Source organism: Pinus tabuliformis, chromosome J (genome assembly GCF_031772625.1).
Source record: "Pinus tabuliformis cultivar Carrire ecotype Pingquan chromosome J, CPIR1, whole genome shotgun sequence".
Taxonomy (NCBI): domain Eukaryota; kingdom Viridiplantae; phylum Streptophyta; class Pinopsida; order Pinales; family Pinaceae; genus Pinus; species Pinus tabuliformis.
In genome coordinates, this window is record NC_142295.1 from 1,286,954,215 (window position 1) to 1,286,968,358 (window position 14,144).

Below are 14,144 nucleotides of genomic sequence, written 5' to 3' on the forward strand. Positions count from 1 at the left end.
CTTACATGACTTGCGCAGGTTCTTTCTTAAAATCCCTATTATCCTTACGATTCTGACTGTAAAATAATAAATTCAACAGTTCTGTATGTGCCAATTTAATAATGTTTCCTAGCAAATCTGAAATAATCTGAAATTATTTTTTCGAAATTCAATTGAATTTACGTAATTATTCTTCGTAAAATCTTTCTGCCAATACGCAATCTTTGAAATGAGGGAGCGACCTATAGAACAGACCGATTATTGATGTTAATATTTCCTACTGTGTATAACTGGTTGATTCACAATTACAATACTCACCGCAATGTCATAAATTGATGCAGTTAACCTGGAGTCAGAAGTAGCCCTGCCAAAGCCTACTAAGGATTTCTGAGTCGTCACTCCAGAAAATAAGCTATCAAACCATGCATGAGGTTCTTCTCCTCCTCTGGTGTGAACTGATACAACTACAGTGCTATTCATCAATGCAACAATCCATACGTTTTAGCGGCAGAAAACGGTGCTGAAATGTGATATGGTTACCTCTTGCTTAACCATGAAATGGCTAGGCTCACGAATCTTCTTCCGTCTCCTTCAAGGGAAATACAGGATTCCATACAAGATTATTTTCACCTTCAATGAGATTTTGTATCACAATGTTGTAAATTTGCAGCTTTATGTTGACGTGCCTTCGGACTTTCAGACAAGACTCAAAGCGTCGTATGCGGGTATCAAGCCTCTCTTCTTCAAAGGGGTAACTACAGAGTTCAGTGCCACGAAATCCTTCACAAGTTGACAAATCTCAGCTCAGAAGCATACACCATTTGGTAGACATGCAGGTTGTGGTTCAGCATGAGCGATACGTGGCTGTGTTTATCATGAAAAAACAATCATGTGGGTGCCTTATTGCTTTGACACTAGCACAGGACGGTGGGACCTTCTTTTGTGACGTGGCGTCTCTTGCCTTGCGTGATGTGGCTGGATTCAAGAAGTGCCTTATCCAAACTAGACCCAGAGACCTCACAGCGAACCCCAGATTGAAACTGTCCGTTCAACCCAGTTGACCTAGCGCACTGACTAGATATGGTTTACTGTTGCTCTATGTGGTTTGGGGAGTTTAACGTGCAAATTAAGAAAAAACAGATCTGTTTTCTTTTTATTTCACTACCAGAGTATGTTCGCCTATAACTTATTGGGAGTCTTCCCTACGTTTTCTTCAGACTCTTTACGTCTATAAAATGCTTATTTCATTGTTTCAACAATAACGAGAATGTCTCTATGTTTATGGAAGATTGTTCTAGTTTTTTTTGTCACTTAATTACAGTACTTTGTAGCTTCATATGCATATATTAAGCATATGATGTGGTCTCTTCAAGGACGCTTTGCTGAACCCACGGAGGTGTTGGCCATCTTTTAATGACATGCACTCTCTACGGTTTTCATTTGCTTTTTTGATTTCGTACATTAGTTTGGATTACGGTTTTCATTTGCTTTTTTTATTTCGTACATTAGTTTGGATTCTCACATCTGAGAATTTAATGGAGTACTACTTGATCTGGTTAATCTATTTCCAGAGCTATGATAGTCATCTAATGGATATTTCCAAGTTATGTTCGACTCATGCATTGCTGGTTTTTACAAAATTTCTTTGTGTACTCTATCTCTTACTATAAATCAATACATGTGATAGTTACAATGTAGTTTAAATCAATACATGTGATAGTTACAACGTAGTTTAATTATGTCATTTATAATCGCCTCTATATCATAGGATTCTCGAATGAATTGCTAATATATCAGATGGGACTAAATCCGGGTAATTCAATGTATATACAGTCTTATAAAATAGTTACCTGCATGTGGATTTAATTGCATTTGTTAGCTTGATTTGTTGAATCTATTTGTAAGTTCGATTTATGATAGATTGCCTAGTTTTATTCTCCCCTCCCATAGCTGCATCTAGGAAGTGGCATGAAAGACTTTGCTTTCGTTTACTTGCAAAACGCTTCTCAAATTTCCTTCGCTATCTTGTCCATCAATGTTCTAGTACAATGAAATTTAGCTACTAATTTCACTGTAGACTTCACTAGTGCGCTACAGGTTAGAATTTAGGTTCGCGCGATTTTCATCAACTTTCCGTTGTTGAAAACTACATAATTTCACTAACGCACTGACTAGATATGGTTTACTGGTGCTCTATGTGGTTTGGGGAGTTTAACGTGCAAATTAAGAAAAAACAGATCTGTTTTCTTTACCCAGCAAAAAGTCATAATCAGTGCTGAAAAATGGGGAAAATGTCTTGTTTTCTTCTCTGTTCTACATAACATACCCGGCGTTAAATATTATGGGCGGAAGAAGATACATGAAAAACACCTCCTCGCTGAATATCAAAGCATGCGAGTTTTTTCCTTGGCTAAATAGCAATAATATTAGTCCAGTGCACAAACCCTGTCATCACAGAGAAAATCAATATAAACAACTCATGAAAAATACTCTTATCGTCAAGATTTCTGAAGTAGATAATGAAATATCCCCAAGCATGAAGAAAAATTGTAAAGTCCTCAGTGCTGTAAAGCAAATCTTCTTTTTAATCCTTCGAAGCTTTGATAAGTTTCTCTTTGTTCTAAGACAAAACTGGATCTTCCTTGTAGTCTTTCCTTGTAGTCTTGCAATGCAGCCTCTCTTTTTGAGTTTGAGAGCTAGAGTTGCTTGCCAGCATAGCTATGACACATCACGTATTATGCAGGCTCTACTTAGTGCAGGGACTCGCTGCATCGCAGCCTGTCTTGTTTAAAATAGAAAAAGATAAATGTTATTTTTTTCTATTTTAAGCAAATGTAAAAATCTCCTTTCGAATGCCAATCCAAAAAAAATATCTGCATGGGATGGTCTTTTAGTTTGTAGTATTTCACAAATTTGTATCCTTGTCACCGATGTGGTAGGCGACGTGTTCAGGTAGTTCATTTTATTACATGACATAAGAGACGTGTTACATTTGTCGCTTAACTTGAACCGACTTGAACTTTAAATGTATATGCATATAATGTCTATGAATTTGAATGATATGTATCTGAGTCATTTTCTTGAACAAGAAGAGCTTCAGAAAGTGTAATTTGGACCATCGTAATAACTTTTTATTTCCTAATCGATTGTGAATTTTCTTAACACCTCACGTCCACCCCTCATTACATTTTCCAAAGTTATTACCTTGCCCTCTTATACATGCATACAAAGACATAACTTATAAACCCTGTATACTCTATAAATTGTGACCCAACTAATCATGCCCATTTCATTGCCATGATATAAAAATGGGTAGCAAATGAATGAATACCAACAATCTACAACAAAAGAATGAATAACAACAATCTACATCGTCGGGATTTGAACAAATATTCATACAAATTGAAACAAAGTTTTGTGAACACTGAAAACTATATGTACCATTAGACAACAAAAAACTATAAATTGAAGGAAAGCCAAGTTTTCATGTCTACATTCCTCTATTAATCCATAATTAGAATGCAACTCACACAAAAAATCGACCTTATTCTACCATTCTATATCGACACAGTACTCTTCATTAAAAAATTGCAGGAACGTTTTGTGAACACTATCTATAGCATTAGACAACATGAAAATATAAATTCAAGGAAAGTGAAGTTTTCCTCTCTAAGTTCCTCTATTAATCCACAATGAGTGACAAGTTTCACAGTGCTCCAAAGCCACTATAGTTTTGTGTATGTTTTTCTTTCAAATTGAGATAGAGAAGGCGCAATTTGGGTCTGTAGGATTGATTGTGGAGCTAAGGCATTTTTTTCTATCAATTCTAGGGACAATGAGCTTCTATCTTACAAAATTGGAAAGTAAGGTAGCCATACAGAGCAACACTATATTCAAATCAAATAAAGAAAAAATAATAATATAGATAGAGTAAGAAGAAAAAATTGCATTGATAAGTCGTACCTATCTCTACGATGGCGATGAAGCTTACTGGCTAAGTTGTGAAGCTTCTTGGCTTAACTTTGATCTACGCCTTGGTTGCGTGAAGCTCCTCAACTCAAATCTTAGTGGTGAATGATAAAGTTGTTCTCATGTCTAGATTACATCCATGAACAAGCTTGATATCCATATGTGCATTTGAAATGAAACCAACCTAATGTTTATATATTTATGAGCAAACCTTACAAAAGTAAGAAGAAATATTTTCAAATTAAACAATGGGATGTTCAAATGAATGTTATTATTATTAGATGCATTTCACTATGTAAGTTTGTTTTGGATGTTGAAAAGTACACAATTGTATTTTACCAGTAGTAGAAGTAGTAGACATGTAAGGGTTGCACATTAGAGTGTATCGATATCCATATGCATATTTGAAATGGAAGAAGTCTAATGTTTATGTATTTATGAGAAAAGTTTATAAGAGTAAGAAGAAATGTGGCAACCCAAGTTCTAAACTTTGATAAAGTAGGGGAAGAAAATGGAGATGGAAATACTATAGGAAAAGTTCATGAGAAGTTGTTCTGGGAGGGCCAAATTTTTTGTTAATTTCCTGTAGGGGAAGGGTTGATGCAAAGGAATAAGTAAGTTCTTCAGAGTGCATGAGCGTTGCACAAAGGCATTCGATTCCATTTAAAGTCTTTGTTCTAATAGAGAGGGTGAAAAGGTAATGACGACACTTAATCTTGGTGGAGATGTCTCTAATGGATTCTAGCTTGCTTGAAAGGGGACATAGGTTCTTCGTTGCTATGCCCAAGAGTTCAATTCCAACATCATCAAAAGAAATGACATTTTCCAGATGGCCAATGTGGTCATATAATTTAGGACAGAGTACATAGCGATAGTCACATTCAATGGATACACCATTACATTTTGTGTAATGCACATGTTGTCAGAATGTTGCACAACTTTTTTCATGCATTGCATGTCATAAATTCTAACGGGGCACACAAGGAAGTAAAATTCTTTCATTTTGATTTTTGTAGCATTAGCACGAATGACAACCCATGGATCTTTCTCGATGAGGGGCATTGCGACAAGTTCATAGATTATTTTTCTTTTAAGGGGCCTGCCTAAGATGCCTATGTATTATCAGCTCAATGAAGGTTAGGATGCATTGGAATCTGTTTCCCGAAACCATTCTTGGAGTTGTTATGTTTTAGTAATATCTGCATTTATAAGAAGGAAGCTGGTGGGAATTGTTCTGATGGTATTTCTATTGAACTCGATGATGCGACACCCTTTAATTGCAAGGACTAGAATGGTTCATGAAGCATGATGATTAGAAAGTTTGTTCCCTTCAGCACGACATTATACACCCCATAAGGTGACACTAATGCTGTAGCCTGACATGTCATGCAACGAGATATTTTTCTTAGGAGTTTTTGATCCATTGTGTCGGCATATAATGGATGTAGGAGAAGTTGAACTAAAAATACCAATAATATCAAAAATTTAGTTATACAGTGAAATGTTGAGTGAACTAATTGGCATGAAATGAAATTAATGGGAAGGAATTAACTAATCTTCATGTATGCATTAAGATACAGTTGATGCAGAGAGAAGGAGGGTTTCAAATGGGCGATTTAGATGATTGTAGTTGGGGTTGGGGACTTTCACAGTGCCATTTGTCATTTTGTATAGTTTTCCAATGCATACGAGAGCATTCAATGAGCCTAACAAGTCATTGAAGGCAGTTATGTGGATCTCATCACCATCACAATTCATGAGGTCAAAGCTGAGTGATTAGCCATTTCCACGTGAGTTTTTGTATTCACTGAGAGGTGTTCTCGCGAGGGCCTTGCTTTGGATGGACCAATATTTACATGATGGATTTACTGCCTTGGAAGGCAGTGTTTTTGGAGAAACAATAATATCTATAGTTGAATTTGTAGGTTGGGACTCTGCAAGGGGTGTTGTTGGGAGGGCATAGCGATTATTTGAGGATGAGATGGCATGGAAACTGTCATTTTTGGAAAGAACAAGAGGGGTTTTCTCAATGACCAAAGGTTCCTCACGGTGGATAATCTTGAGTTTGATTACTTAGAGTGTCCTAGATAGAAGAGTGAGAGAAGTAAAACAATAAAAGAAGGAATAAATATAGTAGATGTCAAAAAAATGACTTAAAAGGAGATGAATGCAAGGAAGTTAGTAGGAGAATCTGTAACATATAAAGTTTGTTGGAAGGCCATGCGAGAAGTTTTTTCTTGGAGCACAATGGAGCCTGGTCGAAGATCCCCATATGTCACGAGGGCATTGTGAGTAGAAGGCAATATTACTGCATATTTGTGAGTCCCATAAAAGAGAGATAGTCGATATTGAGGGGATGCAACCCTATTTGCACGAAATGTTGAATGGAAATGACTTGGGGGACTAGCTGCAGAACGGTAGAACCATCCATCAATAGTGCAATTGCATTGTTATTTAAGGTTGCCTCCATTCTGATACGTTTGTTTTTTTCAAAGAGAGGCATTGCAAGTGGATAGGAAATGTAAATGCATAGCAGATAAACAAATTTTGTAGAGAATCAAAGGTAGAGGTTACATAATGATCCTAAATAAGATACACACAATTGAGTATGATCTACAAGCAATTTCAGGAAATTGGAGGACTATTGTTTCTTTAAATTCATAGTGTTGGGATGGATGATTATGAAGAATAGCATGATAGAGAAAATGGGCTCCGAAATACAAGACTTTCGGATAGAAATTGCATGACCTAAAAGGCAGAAACTATCCAGAATCTTTTTTGGAAACACAAGATACTAAAAGGTCACAATGATTCTGGATGTCATGGGGCTTGTCTTAGAAGTGTAGAAATAGCCCTAGAAAAAATACTTATTTAAATACATGATTATAGAACATTATCATAATAAAAATGTAAAATTAATTAAAAATGATTCATAAGTATAATTAATATTATTTCTATTTATTGTGTATTTAAATATTATATACAAAATTGTTTTTAGTAATTAAAAGAATATATATATGCTATTTTTATTAATTTTTAATAATTTCAATTTTGTTTATATTATTTTTAAAATGTTTTTATCAAACTGTTATAACATATTCTTTCATTAATGTCAAACAAAGGTATAAGATTCAAGATCAGTTATCCCAATAGGAAGCACCTCCAATGCATTGACTTCCCTTTGAAAAGTTAAGGCATACTATAATATCGACAACTAATAACCATGGGTTGAAGAATAAGAATTTGAGGTCCATGGTTGAAAGTTAATAGCACGTGTTTTTACAATGTCGTTATTTGTGAACGATAACCCCTACAACCCATTCAAAAAAATAGGTGTGATTTTTTGAACTTTTCTCTTCTATATGGACACTCAACCTGTCATTTTAACACAACACCAGATTAGCCTCAGCTAAAAACCCCACTATCTGTATTATCATACAAGTGGAAATATCTCAGAATTACACACAACTTTAGATCTCGCAGCTAGCCAGCTCTCAGTACAATCCTCACAGATGCTCACAGGCAAAATAGACTTGTCATTAAGTCCTCCACATTGCTTTCCAAGCTCTTATTTCCTAGCACAATTTTTCCTGGGCGATCCTACTATTGCCATGTGTAACACTGATCACTCACACTAATCTTACACCCTGTAAAACTGCACAAATGTCAAGGAATGAATTCCTTCTGCATGGAAGAGTTTTCCTTATAGAAAAATTCTTGCAACTCATAGTACACTGTTCCTGTATTTAATCTCAACTGGGTCTTTCTCTGAATATACAATCATGAGTTATTTATGAGAGAATCTTCATTTGTCTGGAGTATACTAGTTTGATGCATGCATGCATTAACTGACTGAAATCACAATTAGTTCCTCAAATTGTTTGGAGCTAATTTAACTGGACATAACTCAGTTAACTGAGCTAACCAATTACAACTCAATTATAACTCATCCTTATCTCCTTAATTTAAGGGATAACTGTTGCATGACTTTACAAAGACTTTAGCTTGAATTTCTACAACTAATTAATCCAAGATGAATTAATTAATTATTTTTCAAGCAGCTGGTGAGACTAAATTAGAATTTTAATTCTCAATTTTAATTCAAGGACAGATTAAAATTGGAATATTCTTGTTGCCACATTTCAACATTCTGATCATTATGGGGTGGCACGGAGGTCCTAGGAAGGTGCATGAAGTCGCTTACAAGTTGGAGCATGTGAACACTTTAGGGTGGTAGGTTCATCTAAGATGTTAGGGCATCCATTTAGTTGAATACTGAATAAACCGGGCCATTGGGGTGTCCTTCCAGTGGGAGCTGGAAAAGAATGCTTTTATAGAATTCTAGGAAGTTGTAACATTTATTTCAGTTGGGGCTGAAGATTAAAGAATTTATTAGAAAAGAGTTTGGTGGTTTTTGACCTAGAGCGGGTTTTCCACCTAAAATTCTTTTGCCTATTGTGTTATTTTGTTTAGTGTTGTTACTAGATAAGCATTAATAATAATTGAAGTTTAACTAATTCTCTAAAAATATTTAAAAGTGCTAATTTCTAAGGAATACTAATTCACCCCCCATCTCAGTATTTCCAATAGGAGGAAGATGGGGAAATGAAAATATCACACAATGATCTGTCTCTACATATGGATGTGAAAGTTAGCCCTTAGCGATCTATGTTGCCAATGTTAATTTTTTCCTTCTAGAAAGTCAAGCCTTGCAATTTAAGAATTGTCAATACCCATGCCATTGGAAGGGGAAATTGTGTATGAGAGACTCTTGTTACAGGGCGCGATTAGCACATATTTTGTATATGAAGCATCCCGTGGTAGAGGTTTATAGTTAATGAATTCAACAATAACAAATGATGGAAATTTTGGGGGGGGGGGGCGTGGTGGGGTGGGGGAGGGGGGGGTTTGTGGGGGGTGGAGGGGGACTAGAATCAGTTTCATAGGAAATAGTAATAACTTTTTCGAGTGATCCATTAACAAGGATTGCTTCCATCCATAAGTTGTTTGTTAGTATAACTTGTTGTCCAATGCATATTAACACCTTTGCATCAAGTTGTTCATCCTCTTGAGTAATTGAAGATTTTTTCATTTTTGGCTCGGCATAGCAACGTGAAACTAGCATATTTGGGTACTTAAACATTTCTTTAGTATGCAATGCAGCATATTGATTTTTTGCAAAAGGGTATATTCAAGTTGAGAAATCATTTTAGGGCCAATGAAGATCATTTCATCAATGAGAATGTATTTGTCATGTCGAAGTTCTTATTTGATATTTAGGAGTGATTGACCTTCTAAAGGTTTCATGGAGGATATAGGAATTCATAGGACAAAGTGTATTGTAAGTGCATCTATGTTGAAGGATGCAACACATGTTGGAGCAAGAAAGAGTAGATGGATTTTCCCATTGGTAGAGTTGGTGAGAAATTTATGTTTGAGGCAACCAATTATGTAAGACTTCCCTATCCCAATAGTACCTTGGATGATCACTTTTAGCAGTTTGGTGGAGGAATTTATTAAGAGGTGATTACAACTTATGTTGAAAGCAATGGTTTGGCTAGGGGACAATGAAGCAAGGGAGTGAGGATTTAGAGGCAAGGGATCATAGAGGTGTGTGGAGGAGTGATTGAATTCTATGAAGAGAATTCTTGTCTCCTGCAAATTTTAAGGGATGGGAGAATATGCCCAATTATGGTGTGTATCAAAGTGATAGTGGCCAATCATGTCAAGGTCATCAAGGAGGATGTTGTTACCTGGGTGGAGTTGAGAAAGGAATTGCCATTCTTCAATATCCATAGAGTGGCGAGGTTGGATTCTACGAAAAAAGTCATCATCAGAGTCAATAGGAGGGGGATCTTTAGGTGCATGATGGACATGCCATGCATGATATGTGTTTTTTATTTGTTGCCAATGTGCAACAATCTCGTCATCGGTTCTGCCAATGTCATCAGGTAGTTTGTGAAAATGGAAGTACAAAAATATCCCACTCTAACAAAATTTGATGTAGTAGACTACATAATGGGATGGAATGGAGATGTACCGAGGCAAGATGCGCATGAATATAGGAATGCAGATATGTTTCCATGGATTTTTTCCAACAGGAGGAGAGCGACCAGGAACATGCAACTTCAATAAGAGACAATGAGTTGAGTGAAGGAGGTCTTTGCATGTAGGAAGTGATGAAGGGTGTTATTGGAAGTTGGTCATCGACGTTATGTGAAACAAATTTGAAGAAAATTAGTTTGACATTTAGAGAGATGATAGAATGACTACATTTTTTTAGGGGGGTATTTTGAAGCATGTGACATATTTCTTGTGCACTGATATCCCTATCAATTTATTTTTCAGCTAAGAGCTTGCGTACAACAGTGATAGTCAGGGCATCGAGAGGAGTATTTTGTGCAAGGTGTGAAAGCATTTGGTGGTAACTTTCAGACTTTGATTATATTTTTTATTCATATATAGAAATTTAGTTTAAAACAACATGACATGAGATGATAGGCTAGCAATCAATGTTGGCCCTCCAAATAGTAAGCATGTGGAGGTTGTGGATGTTAAGGCTATCATCATTTATAGAAAGGATAAGTTTTTCTTTTAGAAGCATTGATGTGCGTAGAAGAGGATTCACATAACTCCCAAGGGACTCCATACCGACAAGATTCAATATTGTTTTTCTTGCGAAGGCATGTAGAGGAATGACAATGTGTGTGGCATTGGACATAGTTGACAAGCTCCTCATAGTCTTGAAGCTAGATAGAAGCAAGGATATCATTTGTTGTAAGACGACATGGATCAATAAGTGTGGATTGATGTATCCTTGGGTTTCTTTGATGGAGGGCTTGAGGGTTCCAAGGAGTAGCATAAGTATCGAAGAAGAAATAGGCAATGAAAACACTGGATTCATTCATCCAGTCAAGGTTGTCCGTGTTAGGTGAATTTTATAGCCATATAAAACCATGTATATGTGCAGAACCTCTATGCTACCATTCATACTTGAGTGAAATAGAAGAGATAAACTAAAAAAAAAAACATTCATGTATTGTACAGAGGATGGAAGATAATTAATGGTAGAGTAATACCTACACCAGTAGTCCTTTACATGGAATCATTTTAATAGGAATTCTTTTAGGAATATTGTGAACCTACAATGGATGCATTGAGATGCACGATATGGATTAGCAAAAATGTTTTGGATTCTTCACCGATGTTAATCATGTACATTGGATGGAGGATCAAAGGTCATAACCATGTGGAATTCATGCCATTAGGTATCAACTACACTTCACTTGGAGAAGAATGTAGGGCTGCCTTGTGGAATGACCATGTGAATGATCTCTCCTCTAGCTTTGGTCCGGAATGAGTAGCTTCCTTCAAGATCTGATCCAAAGCGCATAACCTAGTGTGGAATTGTTGAAGGAGGTAGTTTCTTAAGTTGGTGGTGATGGTTTGCAACAATAGCCAACATGGTATCTACAAGGTCTCTTTTTATGAAGAAATAAGTCATTGCTTGGATATGATGAAACATGATAAAGCTGCACATGTAATAGTGAAATCTAGGATGTTGTCCAAATTTGATATCATGGGAGCACATTAGGTTCAAAGCGTATTATTGCATTCCAACCATTGCAAAACTTGGTTGGTTTATCATGTAAGAACCTATAGGGAAGATGGTGGGGAAGGCCATGGAGAAGAGGCCCTCAATGTTGTATTCATTGACTAGTGAGAGGCCAACAATGGGTCATTGAAGGTGAATGGGTGGGTGTCGAATTGAAGGACTCCACGTAGGAAAATATCTCGTCAATTTCGGTTTGAGTATTTGGCACTGTTGATACGAAAGAGGATGGTTGGAGGTCAGATGGGCAATGGTGGATAAGGTCAAGGTCAAAAATATTAGGAGGGAATTATTAGGGTTCATGAGAAGCAACTATGACATGATGTAGAAGGGGGGAGAATATGTAGGAAGAACAGACAAAGCAAATAATGCAAATGGGTTAAGATGGACATCCTTGTAGTATAAATCATTTTCTAATTTGTACTACAAAGCTTCTACAATGTGTGATCTGTTGACGAAGAATTCATAGGTTGTGTGATCATAGCTTCATTTACTAACAACAAGGATACATATATCTAAAAGAATGCAAGGAAGGAAAGTGACAATATCAGTTATCTCTTGAGGAAATTCAATGGTATGGCTGGACTACTTGTAATGGCCTCCACGTGCATGGGCCACTTGGAGAACTAGGTTGACACGTGCAATTAGCATCTCCTCAACTTGGGTTAGGCATGAGAGGACATGTGGTTTCTTTCCTGGATCCATTTTTTTCAATAAGGAGAAGTGGTGGACAAATCATTCTGAGGCACAACGACAACATGTGAGAAGACCATGGCGAGATTTTGTTTTCATTGATGGGTAAGATTCATTACAAATGGAACAAACTTGTAGGGGGCTAAGTGCATCAATCATTTCACGAAAACAATGATGTGCATGTTGGAGAGTGTTTTTGTTGTAATTATGGGGATTTGAAGTGGACAAATTGTTGATGGATGGTTGGATAGGGAAGGTGGGCCGTGAAGAAAATGCAGGCTTGAGAGGGGTGTGGATGGCATGTGGGAATGGCTGGGAGGATGACAAAAAATGTGTGCATGGAAAGGGGGGAAGAGGTATTTGGGAAGTTAGTGTTGTTTGGCTCGAGTTGGGCTGAGAAGGAATAATATGTCATCGACTATTGTACAACAGGTGATGACATCCATTAATTTTGTCCTTATTAAGTGTGTATCGCCTTTGTTTACATGCCTTCTTTGCAAAAATCTCCAGAGTTGATTGTGTAGCTAATCGAGCAAGGAAAGTTGTTCCTGGATTTTAGACATCTGTCGTTTATATCTTCTAAGTTAGTTACCGGAGAACCCATAGTAATAACCATATTAGGAATGAAAGGTCTCATACTTCGGCCCTAGCAGAGCATTCCTCTAAAACTAAGCACCATCTCTGTTTGGAAAACACCTCAATTGTTGCTAGGGAAGAACATCATCATAGGCGAAAGATTAGAGAGGCTCTTGAGATTATGAAACATCCACATAATCTTAACAGGGACAATGGTATCGAGATCAGTGGTAGTTGGTTTCCCTTAATCAGAGAAATTAAGACCACCAATACATCCTAGGTATAACACTCAGTAGGTGGCTATCTCCCTTCCCTATCCATCTTAGGTTAAAAATTAGTAAAAAAATTATTAGTTTTATTACCTTTAGTACTATTATTGTTACTCTTAATAGATAATTAATATTTAATTATAATAATTATTAATCAATTAAACTATTAATAAGAATTAGGAATGAATATTTATATTATTTACTACTAATTATTAATTATGACTATTAATTATTAATATATTAATACATTTTAAAGATTATTTATAGTTAGACTAATTAATTCTCTTAGTAATTAGATTTACCAATAAATATTTTTAAACCCAATTAATTAATTAACTTCTAAATTATTAGTAAAAAATCACATTAATATTTATTATAATTAATAATTAGTGATTACATTAATTATAATAATTATATATAACAATAATAGTTATTATAACATTTGTTGTAACTAATAAAAATTATAATGTTTATTAAAACTATTAATAAGAATTAGTAGTGAATTTTTATAATATTTATTACTAATTACTAATTATTATTATTATAAATTATTATAAACTATTACTATAAATTATTAATTATTATTATTATTAATTATTATTACTATTAATTATTATTATTATTACTATTACTATTAATTATTAATACGAATTAATATTTATAATATTTATTATTATTAATTATTAAGTATTATTATTATTATAAGTTATTACTATTAGTTATTAATGATTATTATTATTAATTATTACTATTATTATAAATTTATACTAAGAATTATTTATATCTAGATCAAGATTAAGAATAGTTCTATAAATCATATAATTAATTTCATGATAATTAAATTTAATAATAAATAGTTTGTAATAATTATTATTTTAATATCTTCGATTAATGAATTAACCTCTAAATTAAAAATCTTCATAAAATAAAAATTATAAGAATTACAATAAAACCTAAAAATATGGATAATAATAAATATTAAGAACTGACTTTCATCTCATCAAAACAACTCACCTCATAACTATTTAAAACTCTTATTTAGCTCT